The sequence below is a fragment of the Crinia signifera genome, chromosome 12 (genome assembly GCF_055691185.1).
Source record: "Crinia signifera chromosome 12, ASM5569118v1, whole genome shotgun sequence".
NCBI lineage: Eukaryota > Metazoa > Chordata > Amphibia > Anura > Myobatrachidae > Crinia > Crinia signifera.
In genome coordinates, this window is record NC_139228.1 from 79,107,619 (window position 1) to 79,130,297 (window position 22,679).

A 22,679-nucleotide genomic window follows, 5' to 3' on the forward strand; every position below is an offset into this window, starting at 1 on the left:
AGTCCTGTGCTATCTCTCCACATGCATCCATACAGAAAATGGCTGTCAGGCATTCACTGTCTGGCTGCAAGCTGGGAAGCAGGCAGGGAATGCTGCACCCTAATTGGTGGATAGCTCCAGCCACCCACCAATAGCACGCTGACAGGCATTCACTGCCTGGCTGCAGGCTGGGAAGCAGGCAGGGAATGCTGCACTCTGATTGGTGGATAGCTCCAGCCACCCACTAATAGCACGCTGACAGGCATTCATTGTCAGGCTGCAGGCTGGGAAGCAGGTAGATAATGCTGCACTCTGATTGGTGGATAGCTCCAGCCACCCACTAATAGCACGCTGACAGGCATTCATTGTCAGGCTGCAGGCTGGGAAGCAGGCAGGGAATGCTGCACTCTGATTGGTGGATAGCTCCAGCCACCCACTAATAGCACGCTGACAGGCATTCACTGTCTGGCTGCAGGCTGGGAAGCAGGTAGATAATGCTGCACTCTGATTGTGTATTATGTACAATTGCAGAAGCCATTCACTACATGCCTGCAAAGAAGCTCCAGAGGCACCAGCACCAGGGACAAATGTCCAGCGGCCCAGCAGCAGAGATACAAGCCAGTGGTGTCAGGATGTTCTCTGGGTCTAGTGCACTGTAGAGAGAGGGTACAACAACACCAAATGCCAAATGAGAATAGTCCTCTGACTAGTTTTTCTTCCACACTGAACCCCTCTCCCGCACACACAGTGGGTAGCTAGCTGCACCCTGCATCTGTGGACATGTGACAAGTGCCTGCAGCATTGCAAGATCAGGCACCCAGAAGCAGAGGTGTAGCTAGGCCGGAGCCGGTGGAGCACAAGCTCCGGGCGCCGGAATGTCACCGGGAGCCGAGTTGTGCTCTCTACCGCCAGCTCCCACGCCCTGCCCGCCCGCTTCCTGCTGTGCCCGTGATCAGAGACAGAGTGCACCTTTGGCCCACCACTAGTTTCCACCTGCCGCCCACCCCCTAGCTTCCTCCTGTTTCAACGCAGCCGCTAGCCTCCTGAGTCCTCCTGCCCACCCGCTAGCTTCCTCCTGCTACAATGGCGCTAGCCTCCAGAGTCCTGCTGCCGCCCGCCCACCCGCTAGCTTCCTCCTGCTACAATGGCGCTAGCCTCCTGAGTCCTGCTGCCGCCTGCCCACCCGCTAGCTTCCTCCTGCTACAATGGCGCTAGCCTCCTGAGTCCTGCTGTCGCCCGCCCACCGCTAGCTGCCTTCTGCTACCGCCCAGCGAATGGCCTCATGCTGTTGCCCGGTATTGATGTGTATAAATGTGGGCACTGGGGAGGTGGGGCATTATGTTCGCCTAGGGTGCTGACAAACCTGGCACTGGCCCTGGCAATGAGCAAGGTCAGTCCCCTTGGCAACGAGCAAGGTCAGTCCACCTTGGCAATGAGCAAAATCAGTCTCCCTTGACAATGAGCAAAATCAGTCCAATCAGTCCAATGTGTAATTGGCATTACGGCATGTGGCTTTATGTGTATTACAAAGTTCGCTAAAATGTGCAATGGGCATTGTGGTGTGTGTGGTATAATGTCAGGCCGTGCCCCCTTTTCGCCTTGCAAGAGCCCCGCCTACTACAAATCAGGGGGGGGGAGAGGGGCGCGAAACATGCCCTTGCTCCGGGCACCGTGGCACCTAGCTACACCAGTGCCTGGAAGTAACTTGCACAGCGCAGGATCCCAAGCACAAACAACAACCAATGGTAATGGCATCATGGAGCCCCACGTGCAATCCATCTTTGAAAGGATAGATTCCTCACACAGAGCCCTTATCTCCGCTGGCAGCATCTCCAGCGAACGGGATGGACAATCCAAATAACACTCTCGCAGCAGTGTCTTCCAGTGACCTGTAATACTCCATCTGTGGACCCAGACCACCTGCAACATCAAGGTCAGGACCAACTGGGGTAAGACATGAGATGGGCAATGCCACCCTCTAGGGAACCCCCCCCCCCTGACTGTTCCACAGCTCCATCCTATCCGGTTTACCACACTGACTAACACCTGACTTACCCCTATTATGACATATATGCAGAATTTTCTCACTATTAGTTCGACTCCCCCCCCCCCTAGCCTAATTAGGTAAATGTTAACTTGTTGTCAGGGGGGGGGGGGGGGGGGGATTTGGGTTGGTTTTTCAAAGCACATTTGGTTTGCTAATAGACAAAACCATGCACACTGCAGGTGGGGCAGATGTAACATGTGCAGAGAGAGTTAGATTTGGGAGTTTATGTGCAGAGTAAATACTGACTGCTTTATTTTTACACTGCAATAAAGATATCAGTTTGAAGTACACCCCACCCAAATCTAACTCTCTCTGCACATGTTACATCTTCCCCACCTGCAGTGCATATGTTTTTGTCCATTAGCAAACCAAAGCCCTGATTCTGGGGTCAGGCATCACCGGGGCACCCGGTGAAACCCAGTGTACTTGAAAGCTTCTCAGAGAGTGGCATGTCCTTATGGTAGGGAGAATATACAAACTCCACACAGTAAGGGCTGTGGTGGGAATAGAACCCATGACCTCAGCACTGTGAGGCAGTAAAGCTAACCATTACACCGTCCGTACTGCCCCTTATATATATAACACATGGAGGGTATTGAACCCATGAACCCGCTCTGAGGCAGTAATGCTAACCATTACACCATCCGTACTGCCCCGTATATATAACACATGGTGGGGATAGAACCCATGACCTCAGCGCTGTGAGGCAGTTATGTAACCATTACACCATCCGTACTGCCCCGTATATATAACACATGGTGGGGATAGAACCCATGACCTCAGCGCTGTGAGGCAGTAATGCTAACCATTACACCATCCGTACTGCCCCATATATATAACACATGGTGGGGATAGAACCCATGACCTCAGCGCTGTGAGGCAGTAATGTAACCATTACACCATCTGTACTGCCCTGTATATATAACACATGGTGGGAATAGAACCCATGGCCTCAGTACAGTGACGTAGTAATGCTAACCATTACACCATCCGTACTGCCCCATATATATAACACATGGTGGGAATACAACCCATGACCTCAGCGCTGTGAGGCAGTAATGCTAACCATTACACCATCTGTGCTGCACCGTATATATATATAACACATGGTGGGGATAGAAACCATGACCTCAGTGCTGTGAGGCAGTAATGTAACCATTACACCATCCGTACTGCCCTGTATATATAACACATGGTGGAAATACAACCCATGACCTCAGCGCTGTGAGGCAGTAATGCTAACCATTACACCATCCGTACTGCCCCATATATATAACACATGGTGGGAATACAACCCATGACCTCAGTGCTGTGAGGCAGTAATGATAACCATTACACCATCCGTACTGCCCCATATATATAACACATGGTGGGGATAGAACCCATGACCTCAGCGCTGTGAGGCAGTAATGTAACCATTACACCATCCGTACTGCCCCATATATATAACACATGGTGGGGATAGAACCCATGACCTCAGCGCTGTGAGGCAGTAATGTAACCATTACACCATCCGTACTGCCCCGTATATATAACACACGGTGGGAATAGAACCCATGGCCTCAGTGCAGTGACGTAGTAATGCTAACCATTACACCATCCGTACTGCTCCATATATATAACACATGGTGGGAATACAACCCATGACCTCAGCGCTGTGAGGCAGTAATGCTAACCATTACACCATCTGTGCTGCACCGTATATATATATATATATATATAACACATGGTGGGGATAGAAACCATGACCTCAGTGCTGTGAGGCAGTAATGCTAACCATTACACCATCCGTACTGCCCTGTATATATAACACATGGTGGGAATACAACCCATGACCTCAGCGCTGTGAGGCAGTAATGCTAACCATTACACCATCCATACTGCCCCGTATATCTAACACATGGTGGGGATAGAACCCATGACCTCAGTGCTGTGACGTAGTAATGCTAACCATTACACCATCCGTACTGCCCCGTATATATAACACATGCTGAGTATTGAACCCATGAACCCGCTGTGAGGCAGTAATGCTAACCATTACACCATCCGTACTGCCCCGTATATATAACACATGGTGGGGATAGAACCCATGACCTCAGTGCTGTGACGTAGTAATGCTAACCATTACACCATCCGTACTGCCCCGTATATATAACACATGGTGGGGATAGAACCCATGACCTCAGAGCTGTGAGGCAGTAATGTAACCATTACACCATCCGTACTGCCCCAATAAGAGGTAGAGTCTGATTAGTTGACATGGGTAACATCCCATCTTAGTAACTTTACCCCTATACTGTATGTGTGTTAGTTGCTTTTACAGAGTTGTGTTGATCTAGTAGATTAACCATCTGTGGCTAGTAGAGTAGAATTACTCTGAATTCCCCAGCGCTGCAATAAACACGGTGACATCTTCTGAAGAAATCTCTTCCAATGAAGAAAAGCACCAGTGACTTTTCTTCTATTACTAAGAAGGATCTGATACACCTGCAATATTCCTAGAGGCCCGGAGCCATGCACTACACTTCCGGCCTAATTCTGGTCGGCTCGCAAAAGCAAATTCACTCTCTAATGGACAAACCATGTGCACTGTAGGTAGGGCAGATGTAACATGTGCAAAGAGTGTTACATTTCGGTGGTGTGTGATCAAACTAATATCTAAATTGCAGTGTAAAAAATAAAGCAGCCAGTATTTACTCTGCACAGAAACAAAATAACTCCCCCAAATCTAACTCTCTGCACATGTTACATCTGCCCCACCTGCAGTGCAGATGCCTATGGCATTATCAGGTGAACTGAAAGAGAAAGGAAATGGATCCGCCAATGCAAGTGACATGGAATTGATTTGGTTCACCTCTCAATGGGGTTTATTCTAGTTCATTCTTTCTGACAAAATCCTTCTTAGATGGACAAAACCATGTGCACTGCAGGGGGGGGGCAGATGTAACTTGTGCAGAGAGAATTAGATTTGGGTGAGTTTTTTTGTTTCTGTGCAGGGAAAATACTGACTGCATGATTTTACACTGCAATATAGATCTCACTTTGAAGAAAAACCCCACCCAAATCTAATTCTCTCTGCACAAGTTACATCTGCCCCACCCGCATTGCACATGGTTTTGTCCATCTAAGAAGGATTTTGTCAGAAAGAATGAACTAGAATAACCCCCAATGTGGTGAAAATATTGATTTTAAAGTCTTTAAACCATATTAGAAATCAGATGATTTTTGTTGTATTTAAAATTCTTTTTTTTTTTCACATGTACAGGTTGAGTATCCTTTATCTAAAATTCTCGGGACCAGAGGAATTTTGGACAACGGATTATTCAGTATTTCAGAATATTTTTATATTTCAATGAGGTATCTTGCATTATTTGTGCATAAAACAATGTTTCAAAATATGAAACAAAGTTTGTGTACAATCTCAGATACTGAATGTGAATGCCAAGCAATCATTTCTTGCATATATATAGAGCCAGTTACATGTTATTTCCCTTGTAGTGCTGTTACAGATGTCCCCAGTAGTGCCAGTTACATATCATGTCCCCAGTAGTGCCAGTTACATATCATGTCCCCAGTAGTACCAGTTACATATCATGTCCCCAGTAGTGCCAGTTACATATCATGTCCCCAGTAGTGCTGGTATAGATGTCCCCAGTAGTGCCAGTTAAAGATGTCCCCAGTAGTGCCAGTTACATATCATGTCCCCAGTAGTAATGTTATAGATGTCCCCAGTAGTGCCAGTTACAGATGTCCCCAGTAGTGCCAGTTACAGATGTCCCCAGTAGTGCCAGTTACATATCATGTCCCCAGTAGTGCTGTTATAGATGTCCCCAGTAGTGCGAGTTACAGATGTCCCCAGTAGTGCCAGTTACACATGTCCCCAGTAGTGCCAGTTACAGATGTCCCCAGTAGTGCCAGTTACATATCATGTCCCCAGTAGTGCTGTTATAGATGTCCCCAGTAGTGCGAGTTACAGATGTCCCCAGTAGTGCCAGTTACACATGTCCCCAGTAGTGCTTTTAGCAAAAAAAAATGGTTTCACGGCGCCACTTATGTAGTCAGCGTAGTGTCCCTGTCAGCATCAGTGTCGTGTTCCTGCAGCCAGCGAACCCTGCGAGGGGACTCTGTACGCGTCCTCCCAGCCTCTTCATGCCCCCACTATCCACGTCGCGTTGAGTTGATTTTATAAAGTGTGGCAAGCGCAGCGAACGGACGCGGAAAATGAGCCCAAAGCGCGGCGAGCAACGCGGATTACTTGACGTGTATTTTGCGGGGCTCGCTATGTGTGCCACGCTTCGGGCTGACATGGATAGTGGGGGTTTGAAATGGAGGCATTTGCCAGTATGTAACATGGAGCACTGGCAAATGCGTCCTTTATTGTGCATGAGATGCACTTGCGCCCGCACCCCCCACCCCCCTTTTTGCACGAGACGCACAAGCTACCGAACCCCTAACCCTATCCATCTCCCTGAAGCAGACACGGGCAGGGTTGCCGTACCCTGCCACATAAATTACTGAGACGCACTTGCACATGATCGCCTATCCGCCAGTGCAGGGGATCTGGCTGTTACCGGCGCTGTGTGAGAGGTGCTCACTAGGCTTGCCAGGGATGCCAAGGACAGAGCTGCAGCTCACGGGGACAGTGCGGTGACTACGCTGCCTGACAGGGACACTACACTGACTATGCAGGGCTGCCGCGGGGACACTACGCTGCCTGACAGGGACACTACACTGACTATGCTGCCGCGGGGACACTACGCTGCCTGACAGGGACACTACACTGACTACTTTTACTAATTGTTGTGATCTTTACACATAGGACCTGATTCTGGTTCACTCGCAAAACCAAATTCTCTCTCTAAAACCATATGCACTGCAGGTGGGGCAGATGTAACTTGTGCAGAGAGAGTTAGATTTGGGTGTTATTTTGTTTCTGTGCAGGGTAAATACTGGCTTCTTTATATTTACACGGCAATATAGATCTCACTTTGAAGTACAAACTCCACCCAAATCTAGTTCTCTATGCACAAGTTACATTGCATTGCACATGGTTTTGTCCTTTTATTTATTTATTTATTTACAGGTTCTTATATAGCGCAGCAGATTCCGTTGCGCTTTACAATAGTAGACAGTGATAAAACAAACTGGGTAACAACATACAGACTTGGAGGTAGGAGGGCCCTGCTGCAAGCTTACAATCTATAGGGATATAGGGGGAAACACAAGGACAGGCACCAGTAATACCATAGCAGTCCCACCAAGTTACAAGTCCAGAAGGGTAGCTATATAATACATAAGTGCCTCAGAGGGTTATGCATGTAGAACTTAAACATTATAGGCTTGCCTGAAGAGGTGAGTTTTCAGGGAACGCTTGAATGTTTGGAGGCTATTGGAGAGTCTTATTGTGCGTGGAAGGGCATTCCATAGGATGGGAGCAGCCCGATGAAAGTCCTGTAATAGTGAATGGGAGCTGGTGATCCGTGCAGAAGAGAGACGCAGATCTTGTGCAGAGCGGAGTGGTCGAGATGGGAGATATTTTGTGATAAGTAGAGAGATATATGCTGGTGCAGTATGGTTAATAGCTTTATAAGTTAGTAGAAGTGTTTTGTATTGAATACGGTAAGATACAGGTAACCAATGGAGGGACTGGCAGAGCGGATCAGCAGATGATGAGCGTCTTGCAAGGAAGATCAGCCTAGCAGCAGCATTTAAAATGGATTGTAGTGGTGAGAGTCTGTTCTTGGGAAGACCAGTCAGGAGACTATTGCAATAATCAATGCGGGATATAATGAGTGCATGTATAAGAGATTTAGTAGTGTCTTGTGTGAGATACGGTCGTATTTTGGATATGTTCTTTAGATGCATGTAACATGATTTGGAGACAGATTGAATGTGGGGAAGAAAGGACAGGTCAGAGTCGAGGATGACCCCTAAGCAACGAGCTTGTGGGGTAGGGTAGATGGTCGAGTTGTCAACAGTGATGGAGATATCAGGATGGTAACTGTTCTTAGTTTGCGAGAATATAAGTAATTCTGTTTTTGAAATATTGAGTTTGAGTTGGCGGGAAGACATCCAAGATGAGATGGCAGAGAGACATTCTGAAACTCGTCCCAAAACCACTGGTGACAAGTCTGGGGTTGATAGATAGATTTGAGTATCATCCGCATATAAGTGATACTGAAATCCGAAAGAGCTTATTAGTTTGCCAAGAGAGGAAGTATAGATGGAGAACAGCAGAGGACCTAAGACTGAGCCTTGCGGAACTCCGACTGACAGAGGTAGTGAAGAGGAAGTAGAGTCAGAGAAGCGAACGCTGAAAGAGCGATCAGATAGGTAAGATGTGAACCAGGAAAGGGCTGTATCATTAAGACCTAGGGAGTGTAGTATTTCTACAAGAAGAGTGTGATCCACAGTGTCAAATGCAGCAGATAGATCTAGAAGAATAAGTAGTGAGTAATGGCCTTTAGCCTTAGCAGTTACCAGATCATTCACCACTTTAGTCAGTGCTGTCTCAGTGGAGTGTTGAGAGCGGAAGCCTGACTGAAGCGGGTCTAATAGGGTGTGAGAGTTAAGAAAGTTTGTGATGCGAGAGTAGACAAGTCTCTCCAGTAGCTTAGAAAGGCATGGAAGCTGAGAGATAGGACGATAGTTAGAGAGAGAGTTAGGGTCAGAATTCTGTTTTTTTAGAATAGGAGTAATCACTGCATGTTTGAGCAGAGATGGAAAAGTACCAGTAGCAAGAGAGAGATTGCAGATGTTAGTTAAGGTTGGAATAAGCACAGGAGATAGATTTTTTATAACTTGTGCAGGTATAGGATCAAGAGGAGAGGTAGTAGAGTAGGAGGATAAGAAGAGTGCAGATACTTCCTTTTCATTTGTGGGCTCAAATGAAGAGAAAGTGCCAGAGGGTTCAGGTAGGGAAGAGAGCGGGTTAGAGGTAGTAGAAGAGCATACCATTTCATCTCGGATGTTATCAATCTTGTCCTTAAAGTAGGAGGCAAGTTCTTGTGCACTGATGGTAGCCGGTGGGTTGAGAAAGAATTAACCTTTGTGAGTGAACCAGAATAAGGACCATAATCCATAATGTAAAAAAAGTAAGATTTTTTTTTTTTCAAAAATTATCTACTGTATATTCAAAATCGAATGGATATATTTAAAGCCAAGTAATTGTATATTTTAGATAATGTGTTTTTTTTTCAGTTAAACGTAGATCAGAGAGTTGCAGTGACTGTTTTCTGTTACTCAAAAAATCAAATAACAAATTAAAAAAATTGGGGGGGGGGGGGGGGGTAAGGGCACAAAGGTTAGTGCCATTTAAACAAAGTTAAATGAAAAAAGTGCAAAAAAGTGCAGTTGGGGTCGGGATGCTACTGAGAAGAATGAAGGAGATAATGATATAGGATGGGATGTGTCAAACTGTATTTTGTGATCAAACCTCCATAAAAGACACTTACCGCAGTGGCGTAACTATTAATTATGCGCCCCCCCTGCCGAAAATGTTGTCAGCACCCCCAAGTAGGGTTAACATTCCCCCCCCCCCCATAGGGTTAACAACCTCCTCCCCCCAGTAGTGTTAATAACCCCCCACCCCCCGTGCGGCCGGTACCTCCTGCCGCATCTGTCTTGCGGGTCCCGGCTCTCCCGGCTCCTGCTGCTTATAAAAAAAGGTGACATTTGGAAAATGGCTTCCCCCATAATGCCGACCATTTTTAAGGTTGCTAGAGGAGACCGCTGCCTCCTGTAGCATCGTCTTTCGTATGGGGGCAGCCATTTTCCGAATGTCACTTTTTTTTTATAAGCAGCAGGAGAGCTGGGGCTATTGCACTGATGGCCGTCCCCAGCTCTGTCTGGCGGGGGGGGGGGGGGGGGCAGAATGGCCGTCCCCAGCTCTTTTATTGGCAGAGGGGTGCACTGCGCCCCATGTGCATATATTTTTAATGGGTGTGTCCATGCTGGCCAACTTTTTATAGCCCTGATTAAGGGGAGGTTAGGGTTATGCTATGGGGAGGAGGTTTTAGGGTTAGATACTAGGGTTAGGGTAGGCATTAGGATAAAGGATAGGGGGACAGGGACTGCGGTGGAACCAGTCATGTGACCTCTGTGCCACCTGGGATGCTATGTTACTATCATGTTGACATGTCAGCCGTGTAGAAATGGTGAATGTCAGCAGACTCACTGTCTCCATGCCAACAGTTTGACCTTGCGGACATTGTCATGTTGGCATGTTAAGCACACCCATTCATAATGTGCTTGTGTAGAAGGAGTGTGAGAGGATTTATCATGTAAATGCAGAGCTTCCCCATAGAGAGACCGGTGCTGTCGGCTATCAGTCACACGTCATGTGACCTTTGCACAGTAATCTGGGATTTCTTCTCTATTACATTACACTGAATGTTCCCGCTGTTCTGGCTACTGTGGATTAAAGGCTGCACCTTACATTTAATAGACTTGTTTCTTTTACATTGTTTCTTACTTTTCATTATTGAACAACAGAAGAATATGCAATCTCTCTACTGTATATTACCCTGCATTATTCTATTAATGCATTTACACTAATGCCAGGGTCACAGTATTCCCCCGCTCACTACTGAGTATACACGTCTTCTCAAGGCCTGACACACTCTCTTGGTGTCAGGGGAAATGGATGGCATAGAGGCAGCCAGTGAGGACAGATTACCTGGGCTGTGCCATCTGGGGGCCAGCTGCAGACGGAGACAAATGTCCCTATTTGCAGTACACAGAGTTCTATTTTCCTGGCCATGGCCACACTCCGCAGACAGACCTGGCTAGTGGCTAGTGTTGGAGTAGTGATCATCATTACTGCCTTACTACTGTGATTTAATGCCTTCAATTACTGAAGTAAAAACGTCCATGCTCCCCCTAATTTCGGGGGTACGTCTATGCCCCCCCCCCCCCATTTGTTTCTATTGCTTACAAAGAAATTACTTGTATTCAACTTGCATTGGTTCCCTTCCCTAATGGGTGTATTGTCCATATTCAAGAGATATGACTACTGCTGTAATCAAGTTGAGCTTTTGGTGATTGTGACTCCAACATTGCACTGTGCACATTTTGGTGACTGTAATAGAGCAGGTGTGTCATTCTAACATTGCCTTGCATTGTGTTTTCACCAAGGTATATTCTAAATATTTCACTTAGTTTTACAAGGACACTGATGTAAATAAATCTCTTACATTGTTGTTTACCAGTAAAACATTCGGTACTGCTTTCCTAGCACGGCGCCCACGATCTAGATTGTATGTGTGGGGCTGATATCTCAAGCATCTCATGCATCTTATGTGTTTGTGCGGCATACGATGCATGAGATGATGCAATCAACGAGATTTTTACATTGGAATCAATGTAAAAAGGCCCCAAAACCCCAGTTTTAATTGCTAGCCCCCCCCCCATGGGTGAAATGGCCCCCCATTGTTAACGCCACCCCACTATTGACGCCAACCCGAAGCGTGGCGAGCGCAGCGAGCCCGCGATGGGCGGCGGTACGCGTCCTCCGACCTTTTCATACCCCCACTATCCACGTCGGCGTGGAGTTGATTTTATATAGTGTGGCGAGCGCAGCGAGCCACCGAGCCCGAAGCGTGGCGAGGGGACGCAGAATACATGTAAAGTAGTCCGCGTCCGCTCGCCACACTATATAAAATAAACTCCACGCCGACGTGGATAGTGGGGGTATGAAAAGGTCGGAGGACACGTACCGCCGCCCCTCGCGGGCTCGCTGCACTCGCCATGCTTCGGGTTGGCGTTGATAGTGCTGGTGGCGTTAACAATGGTTATTGGGGGCTCACAATTTTTTATCTCATGGATCTCATGCATCTTATGGATGCATAAGATCCATGAGATTAAAAAATCGGGTCCATCGCGTTGATTGTTTGCCTTAAGTACCTTAAACTTAGAGACGGGCACCGTGCTAGGAAAGCAGTACCAAACATTCTGTATACAGTAGATCACTGTAGACTGTTGTATTGGATGCGATCAGAATACAGACACTCAGCAGCCTGATCCCGAGAGGTCAAAATGTTGACTACTGCAAACGATAATTATGAGGTTAAAGCCCGGTGCACACAATGTGATTCCTTTTCTATTCAATCCCAATTCGATCAGGATTGAATTGGGATCGAATTGCACTGCAGAGTGTAGCCATGCAATTTTTACTGTATAGTACAGATCTGTACAATATCTGTACTACAGTATATAGTCTTGCCTGCACAATCTATTTTTCTATTTGATATACAGTAGGTTGAATGAAAGCGCTCATCGGCATCGAATCGGGAATGATTGTGTCTGAAAACTGTTCAATTTCGATCATAGAGATATGACTTCTGCTGTAAACAAGTTGAGCTTTTGGTGATTGTGACTACAATCAGCACCATCGCCTGATACCAGAGCACCCTGTGCAGCCACCCCCCTGAGTGCATACCATCCTAAGTATCGTCAGAGAAGTTAGGTGGTCCCATCATGTCTGGATAAATTCTGTACTACGTCAAGCACCTTTAGGACACTTGGCACTGCTGTATAGTCTGCTGTATAGTCAACCAGAACACGCCATCGGGCACCGCAGTGACAAACTTTCAGGATGAAGTCGCCTGGTGAGCGGGAGCTGCCACAGCCTGGAGCTCCCTTGTGTGTGCACTGTCCGGCTGCTGGTGTGTCCGGCTGCACATACAGTGTGTTTGCAATGCAGACCCCCCATGCAGGGTTTTTTCTTTTACATTTATTATTGTTTTTTTTTTATTATTATTATTATTATTATTTGGGGGGGGGGCAGCCTTACAGTGGGAGGAGTCGGAAATGGGAAGGGGAAGGAGTCAGGACTGGAGGGGGAGGGTCAAGTTTAAACAGTAAACCACCCCCCACCCCCCCCCCCTAGAAGAGAAGTCTAGATCCGCCACTGTTCAGACCTGCACAGGCACGGGTGAGAACCTGGCTGATTGAAATAGAAGAGATTTAAGCTTTATTTGCTGTTCATTGTGCCGAATAGGATCAGGGCAGGTTTGTCCTGCCCCAGAAATACTCACCACAGAAGGGGCAGCCGCTGCTGCTGCCGGCTTCAGCTGTTTGTGGGCAATTGGAGAATTTTGGGGCCGCATGGTGGGCTCTGGAATGCTCAGACATTCGTCTGTTCGGACATTCCTGTGTTTGGATGCTTGAACACACGAACAGCTGACACATCCTCCCTGAGCGGCAACAGGGAAGAGCGGCGATGGAGCTGTGAAGGGAAAGAACGGCAACAGTGGAGGGGGGTGGGATCAGCGATGGGGGGGGGGGGGGGTTTCACCGCTGGAGGCACCACTGATGCACCCTTTCTTTACAGTGGCGTGCCTGGAAATTTCACGGAAATCCCGCTCTTGCAGCGCAGCTCAGCCCGACAAATTTCCAACCCTACCACCGAAGGGGTCAAAGGCCTGAAAGGGTCCATTAAATGAAAAACATTTTCTCTTTAAAAAAATGGGTACTTGTTTCTTATCACGGCGCCCATCTCGTTGATTGTATGCCTTAAGTTTAAGGCACTTAAGGCATACAATTAACGCGATGGAACCGATTTTGTGTCAATCACCAGCTAATTTGCCGGTGAAAGACAAAATTGGGTTGATCGCGTCCATCGCGGTCCCTAATACGGGGCCGCTATGCGACCGACGCGATCAACGCGATTTTCCCATAGGGAACAATGTAAAATTATTTTTAAAGTGAAAATCGGGTTGATCGCCTTGGTTGCGGGCCATTATAATGCGAGGGCAGCGAGCCCGCGACGGGCGGCGGTACGCGTCCTCCGACCTTTTCATACCCCTACTATCCACATCGGCGTGGAGTTGATTTTATATAGTGTGGCGAGCCACCGAGGCCGAAAGCATCGCGAGCGCAGCGAGCCCCACGAGGGGACGCGGATACCTGTGAAGCCCGCAAAGGGACGCGGATACCTGTGAAGGTATCCGCGTCCCCTCGCCACGCTTCAGGCTCGGTGGCTCGCTGCGCTCGCCACACTATATGAAATCAACTCCACGCCGACGTGGTTAGAGGACGCGTACCGACGCCCCTCGTGGGCTCGCTGTGCTCGCCACGCTTCGGGTTGGCGTCAATAGAGGGGTGGCGTTAACAATGGTAGGGGGGGATTTGAAACATGAGGGGGGGGGGGCTTGGTATTAAAATGGGGGGTTTTGAGGCTTTTTACATTGAAATCAATGTAAAATCGGGTCTCAGGGACCATTTTACATTGATTCCAATGTAAAAATCGGGTCGATCGCGTCGATCGCATCGCATGCGATTTGGTTGGCATGCGATGCGATCGACCCGATTTTTCCGACCCGATGGATACAATCAAAATCGGTGGCGCCGTGCTAGGAAACAAGTACCAAATTTTTTTTGAGAATTGCATAAGCATAAACATTCGCCTGTCCGTCGGACGGCCTTAAGGCTACTACAGAGAATATGTATCAGTACACACATCTGGAACTGGAAAAACGAAGTAAGCATCAATTACTGAAATTAGTTTCCCTAATAATAACTTAGATAATAACATTCATTAAGTTGCAGGTTTTGGTTTATTAGACTTTAATTGCTGTTCTTATTGAAGTTTACACACTGGCTGGTGATGAGTTTGGTGTCTCCTGTCATCATGTACTTTATTATTATACAGATTTTACATTGCACCGCTATATGGTCTGTCTAGTACATTATACGTCATGCCATGGTGGAACTTGTGAGTGGTTGGCATAGATGCAAAAAATACTTTGCCCCCCTCCTCCACTCCATCCCAAGTTCACAATATGCCACACAGCAGTGGGTGGCAGCAGTGGGCCCCTTAGTCACTCAGGGGCCCCGCTGCAGTGCATCTTCTGCACCAATGGAAGTTCTCTCTCCTCTGACTGCATGCATTATCTGTATATTCTATACTTATCTATATAGGAGCTAAGACAATGCACTCCATTTAGCCAAGCCTCAGTGCGGACTGACCACCACCACCCTACCTGCTGGTAGGCCTTCATACCCCTGTCCAACACTGGGTGAAAGTACCATTTGTTGGACTTAGGGATGTTCTTTCTATTGATCCCCTAATGACAGTCTCAGTGGAAGCTGTATTCTATGACATAATAGTTTCTATTGAATAATCCATATCTGCCCCTTAACAAATCAAAATACTGTGCACTGAACAAAATATAGCCTTATCTGCAGGGCCCAGCTGTGACATGCCGCAGAAAATGATATTACATAATATACTTTAATATATTAAGTTGTCTTATCCATTTCCTAACTGTAAGGAGCAGCATCATTTTCCAGTGAATAAATGCCACAACAGGGACGTGGAGAGGCTCTGCCACATTCATTGCAATATATAATCCATCATGTCCGTGTGGAGTAACTGAAGAATGATGAGTGTTATAAAGTTTATCTCGCTCCAACCAGACTTTTAATCAAGCAAAGAGCTGCAAGATCTTCCGCGACATGTAACAATACACCGCCGGACCCTACAAGGAACATGTTCACATATGTCAGTCACTTCCCCAAATAAAACACATTCATCAGTCGGGACATTTAATGAACTGCTAAATTGACATATTAACCAAGAAAAGAAACAAAAACAGCAACATTGCTTCTAAAGTGGCAGGTCCCTGACTGGCCCCGTGTTTGCCCTTGCGCCTGTTGCTTGTTGTAATTCCTGGCAATGTCGATATAAAACCATATATTCAAAGCGGATGTCCTGAAGCTGTTGGCTGGTTGCTATTTTCTGGCTTCTTCGCTTTAATAACATTTTCGCCTACCCACTGGTTTTCCAACGGTCAAAACATTTCTGACAATAGGAAGAGTGAATATCGACAGTTGAATTGGCTGATTTAACACTCCCATCATACACCTTGATTTTGCACAAGGATACATGGATGACGCAAAAAGTGCGCTTCATTCATTCTCTTAGTTTCCTCTTAGAGTAATTGTGCTGAGGCAGAAAATCTCAACAGGACCTTTGTGCAGATGTGTAAAGGTCATATCAAAATCAAATGTAAAGCAACTTAAGTGTGAGTGTGGACTAATTCACAGACAATGTCTAGGTAGACAGTCAACAAGTCAACACCAAGAGGTCGATACACAACAGTAGTGGATTGGAGCCTTTCTCCCTTATGAATTAGAGATGTCTCCGTCCCAATCAGACCAGATTGTGATGTCCAATCATTTTTATTAAAACTTTCTTCTAAAATTCAGATCTGTGTTCACTATATGGTAATACCAATAACATTCAGTTTTTTAATTGAAATCCAACGCGTTTCATCTATTAAATACTTCATCAGGGGTGTTTCTCCTGATTGGTTGCCTAGAGCAACATCACATGTGAAGTCTTATTCCCATCTTAGTATATTTCCCCCAGTGTGTGGCAGCAGAGATGAGGGGAGACCTGTATCCTAAGGTCTTGACTGCATTCATTCAGTACCCTAGCAAGAATCCGTGCATGGAGAGATCCAGCAAGTGGGAAATGGATCGCACTGTAGCTCCAAATTCTATCTTTGCCTTTCTGCAGGGATGGACTGACCCACAAGAGCGCAGTAGAAAGCAGCCTGTTGGTCACATGGTCTGAGGGACCACCTCTTTCTCTAGGAGTTCCGTACTACTTTTACATTGTTACTCTATTAAGGGTCAGTTACAGTACCTGGTGGACCAGGACTACATGGTGCTAGGTTCAAGCCTATAGAAACTACACCAAGATTCCCTGCTGGACACGGCGGGTCCGGTACTCACCCCTCCATGCCCGCCGCCGGGTGTCCCTGCTGGCATCAGAATAGATGGTCACCTCACAATGGTTGTAGGCTTTAACATATTGAATATGGTTCCTCACAGTGATTGGAATGTCATTATAACTGTTCCCTAACTGCAATAAAGTCCTCCCCTTGGTAATATAGTCATTTTGTCTGTTACATTGGCACATATTTTACCTTAAATAAACCCTGTGATGTATTCACTACAGTGCATTGCTGTAGTAAACATAGCCAGAATTGCCATCATGTGCCCTATTATTATTCACTAGTAAGCCTGCGCGAAGCACAAGCTTCGAAAGCTAGTCTGCTACCTTCTGTGTTAGTGAATGTGTGAGAAAGAGATGTAGTGTCACTCTCTGCCAGCAGATGGCAGTGTGTCGGAGACTCATGGACACTAGACATATATATATAGATGATATGTTGCATTATATTACATTCCCAGGACTGTGATGTATTCACTACAGTGCATTGCTGTAGGTGGTAGTACATGTAGACAGGATCACCATCAGGTGCTTACACATTAGACCACAATCCCATGCCTTTGATGTATTCCCTACAATGCATCGCTGTTATTAGGTTGGTACATTACTATGCATACAGTGCTATTTATACATTAATGAAGGGGCTCACACCATCTGCTCTAATGCCTAGCCAATCCTCTCTGGTGACTGTCCGCTTCCCCTCAGGAGGCCACTCCCCTTACGCATTGGAATCTACCGCTGTATTTTGCATTTATTTTATACTTATGGGGCATATGAACACTATGGTGAATGGTGTAAAAACTACATGGGGGTATCCTATTAGCAGTGGTACTTCACTGGGAGCTTTCGTACTAGCCCCGATGATGGAACTTAATCAAAACTGGACCCGGACAACACCCCGGAACGCCGATCCTGACATCAAACTCTGCATTCTGGAGCTTGTAGTGTCCCGTCCGGGGGTGTCTTGTCCAGGGGCATGGGGACATTACAGCTTTCCCGTGTGGTCCGGACCGTTCCGGTTTTTGCTACATGCCCGGGTCATACAGGGTGACTTTATTCTATCCCTCCTCCTCTCTCTGGTGACAGGCAGCTCCCCCCCCCCCCCCTTCCCCCTGTACAGGACACCCCCTGACAGGACACTACAAGCTCCGCAATGCAGAGTTTGTAATCTGGTCTGGCATTCCGGGGTCTTGTCCGGGTCCGTTTTTTACCCATACCTCCCCATGACGACATCCGTTACTCCCGATACCCGCTGTTATTGGGTATTATGTTCTGTGTGCCTAAGGCAGCTGCAAGGCTCATGGGGTTCACAATTTTGGGCGTTACAAACGGACGCTAACTAGATAATGCGATCATGATTATCGGTGATTAAGCGTGATATACCTCCATTTTTATCAGCTTCAGATATTACCGTAACTCTGTTCCAGCCAATTTATGTACTGAAAAAGAATCAGAAGCCTAAAGTTTGGCTTTAATGTAGATGTTATTTGGTGCCTCCTGCAATGTTTCTGCTTATTTCATTATTATGTTTATTGCTTGTACTTTTTATACAATATTTTGACAGATAATTTTGTAACTTTTGGACCATGTGCGCCGGGTCTGGTAGATGTTATTTCCGGTATGTGCTTTTTATTTTGAATATTAATGATGCAACTAGACTCATGGGGGGAAATTTACTAAAATGTGTATTCTACTTCACATGTGATGTTGCCATGGGCAACCAATCAGAATGTACTACTTATTTATTTAGCACCTTCTAGAAGATAGTAGACAGGATCTGATTGGTTGCCCAAGGCAACATCACATGTGAAGTAGAATGCACATCTTAGAAAATTTCCCCGAGTTTGTTAGCAATGCCGGTCTGTAGCGTGACTCTGGCCCTTATTCTGGTTGGTGCGGTCGAGCCGCATATGCGGCTCCGACCGCACCAGACGAATCCCCGCCCACCCTACGGATCGCCACGGCCGTCCGTACACGGACGGCTGGCGATCCGCATAAAAATGGTGGAGGCTACGCCTCCACCATGGTGGGAGCTGCCCCCTGCATTCGATGGTCGTCGACCATCGAAGGCAGGTCCGCACGCCGCGGCAGCTCCCGCAAGCTGAGACCACACGGACAATCGTCCGTGTGGTAGCTTGTATGGGGGCTGAAAGCTGACATCCGGCGACGTCAGCTTTCCGCCCCCATGAGTTGCGTCATGCCCTCATTAGCATGCGTACGCCCCGCGTTTGCATGGGAACGCCCATGAAACGCGGGGCGTATACATAGGGAAATGAGGGCATGAAGCCCCTCACTCCCCTATACGCCCCCTTTGCGGCGTAGTAAATTTATGTGCGGCGAATTCGCCTGCACATGCGCAGATTGACCTCTGCGCATGTGCAGACGGAAAACATCGGCGGTACGGCCGCACGCGGGCCGTACCGCTCGAATCTGAATAAGGGCCAAAGTGATTTCCTGTATGACCCACAGATGACAGGTCTTCTCCATCTAGCCGTGTTTCACTTTTAGCACTCCACCCCGGGGTGACGCGATGCTGCACACATACAGTATGCCATCTGCATCTGTGCCACAGGATGAATTCAGCATTCAACTATTTTAGTTAGGGCACCGCTGATCACCGCATGCATCTATATATTAATAGCAAAAGGACGACTTATTTATATGATGCCATTGTCTGAGAGAGGCACATCACACGACTATTTAAAGATCTTGGTCGGTAGATTTTTAGAATGATATCAGAATCAGCTTTATTGGCCAGGAATACTTGTATAAACCAATTGTAAAGCACAACGGAATATGCTGCGCAATATAAGAAACTTTAAATAAATAAATAAATCATACTTGCCTACCCTCCCGGCACCCCCTATGAAGGTGGGTAATTCTCCTGCAATCCCCTGCCCTGTTATACTAAACAATGGGATTCGCAGGTCTGTGAATTAGGGGCGGGGCTAAAATGACACAAATAGCGTCATTTCGTGTAATTTTAGCCCCTCCCCCAATCCACGAACCTGCGAATGGCCAGAGTTTGACTCTCAGTTAGTGGGACTTGGTGATGTCATCCTTGCCCCGCCCCCCTGACAGGCACACTCTGGTCTCCTCTCCGGGCTTGTCACACACACACACCCACATTGGGACTGATTCTTAGTGTGGGCTATGTTTGTGTGCTGGCACGGAACCCAGATTTACTACTTTATGCTAAGGCGATTTTCTATGGGGCTCTTGGATATCTCCATGCAGCTACAAATAGGAAGCCGCTCTGCCCCCTGATATCACAGCCACAACTCCCATTCCCCTTACAGCCTATGCTAGGTGCACGTGACCATGGATGAAACAGACGTTCCTTACCCAAGACAAACCACACACCTATTTTGTTTATATAATGTGTCGACTTTTCCATATGTTTCAATGTTGACCTGTCAATCCTGGCATGTAAACCTTTTGGTGTTGACTTATTGGGGCCAATTCAGTCCTGATACCAGATAACAGTTCGCCCCCTCCCCACCAAAGTGAAATCCATTCCCCTGTGGATGGCTGTGAAGGGCTTCACAGCTGTGCGAAGAGGGGGAAGTCCATACAAATTCACTAGCCATTGTTAAAGTCCCCCCACCTTGTGCAGCATGGCGTAAGTCTAGACTTACTCTGCGCTCAATGGCCTTGGGAAGATGGGGGCCACTGATGATGTCATCGTCCCCAGGGGAATAGTTAGGGCAGAGCCGGCGGAGCACGAGCTCCGAGCGCCGAGACATCAAAGGGCACCTGAACTGCTCCCCGCTCTGCCCGGCTTCTCTCAGCTACGCTGTCCGCCGCTATTAAGTCTGCCGCTGGACCGTTAGCAATAGGCGCTTACGGTCCTGCAGCCAATCAGAAGCAGCATTGATGGCTGCTGGACCACATGTGCCTATTGGCTAGCGGTCCAGCAGCAGACTTAATAGCTGCGGACAGGGGCAGCTTAGCCAGGCAGAGCAGGGAGCGAGCAGACGGGCTCGTTGCCCCTTGGCATAGAGCAATTTTAGTCCCCCTTGGCAACAAGCAATTTTAGTCCCTCTTGGCAACGAGCAATTTTAGCCCCCCCTTGGCAACGAGCAATTTCAGTCCCCCTTGGCAATGAGATATTAGCAGTCCCCCTCAGAGCCGAATTTCCCATTAGGCACGTGAGGCACGTGCCTAGGGGCGGCACATGTTTGGGGCGGCACTTGGATGCCAATACCAATACCTGCAAAATATCCACTGTACTGTACTATATTCCATCTTAAATAGAGTGTAAATGGATAGGACAAGCAGATACTGCCCCTGTAACCTGTCCTACTTAATAAATATGTATTCATAATAAAAGGACATGTCACAGTTAGTGGCTTTTTTATAAATCCATTATATTGGCTATTATCAAATAAGGGATTATAAGTAATCAATAAAAATAATATAATTAGGCGGGGGTGCAAACATTATTGTTGTGCCTAGGGGCGTCCTCATCCCTAAATTCGCCACTGGTCCCCCTTGGCAATGAGCTATTTTAGTACCCCTTGGCATCGAGCATGAAGCCCCTTGGCATCGAGCATGAAGCCCCTGGCATTGAGCATGAAGTTCCTAGCAATGAGCATGTAGGTAGGTGCACTTATGTGTCAGATGTGTAATGGGCATTACGGTGTGTTATATAGTATGTAATGGGCATTACGGTTTGTTATATAGTATGTAATGGGCATTATGGTGTTATATAGTATGTAATGGGAATTACGGTGTGTTATATAGTATGTGATGGGCATCACGGAGTCTTATATAGTATGTAATGGGCATTACGGTGTGTTATATAATATGTAATGGGCATTACGGTGTGTTATATAGTATGTAATGGGCATTACGGTGTGTTATATAGTATGTAATGGGCATTATGGTGTTGTATAGTATGTAATGGGCATTACGGTGTGTTATATAGTATGTGATGGGCATCACGGAGTGTTATATAGTATGTAATGGGCATTATGGTTTAATAACTGGTATGTAATGGGCATTATGTTATGTTATATAATATGTAATGGGCATCACGGTGTGTTATATAGTATGCAATGGGCATTACGGTGTGTTATATAGTATGTAATGGGCATTACTGTGTGTTATATAGTATGTAATGGGCATTACGGTGTGTTATATAGTATGTAATGGGCATTACGGTGTGTTATATAGTATGTAATGGGCATTACGGTGTGTAATATAGTATGTAATGGGCATTACGGTGTGTTATATAGTATGTAATGGGCATTATGGTGTTATATAGTATGTAATGGGAATTACGGTGTGTTATATAGTATGTGATGGGCATCACGGAGTCTTATATAGTATGTAATGGGCATTACGGTGTGTTATATAATATGTAATGGGCATTACGGTGTGTTATATAGTATGTAATGGGCATTACGGTGTGTTATATAGTATGTAATGGGCATTACGGTGTGTTATATAGTATGTAATGGGCATTACGGTGTGTTATATAGTATGTAATGGGCATTACTGTGTGTTACATAGTATGTGATGGGCATTACGGTGTGTTATATAGTATGTGATGGGCATCACGGAGTGTTATATAGTATGTAATGGGAATTATGGTGTGTTATATAGTATGTAATGGGCATTATGGTTTAATAACTGGTATGTAATGGGCATTATGTTATGTTATATAATAGGTAATGGGCATCACAGTGTGTTATATAGTATGCAATGGGCATTACGGTGTGTTATATAGTATGTAATGGGTATTACGGAGTGTTATATAGTATGTAATGGGCATCACGGTGTGTTATATAGTATGTAATGGGCATTACGGAGTGTTATATAGTATGTAATGGGCATCACGGTGTGTTATATAGTATGTAATGGGCATTACGCTGTGTTATATAGTATGTAATGGGCATTACGGTGTGT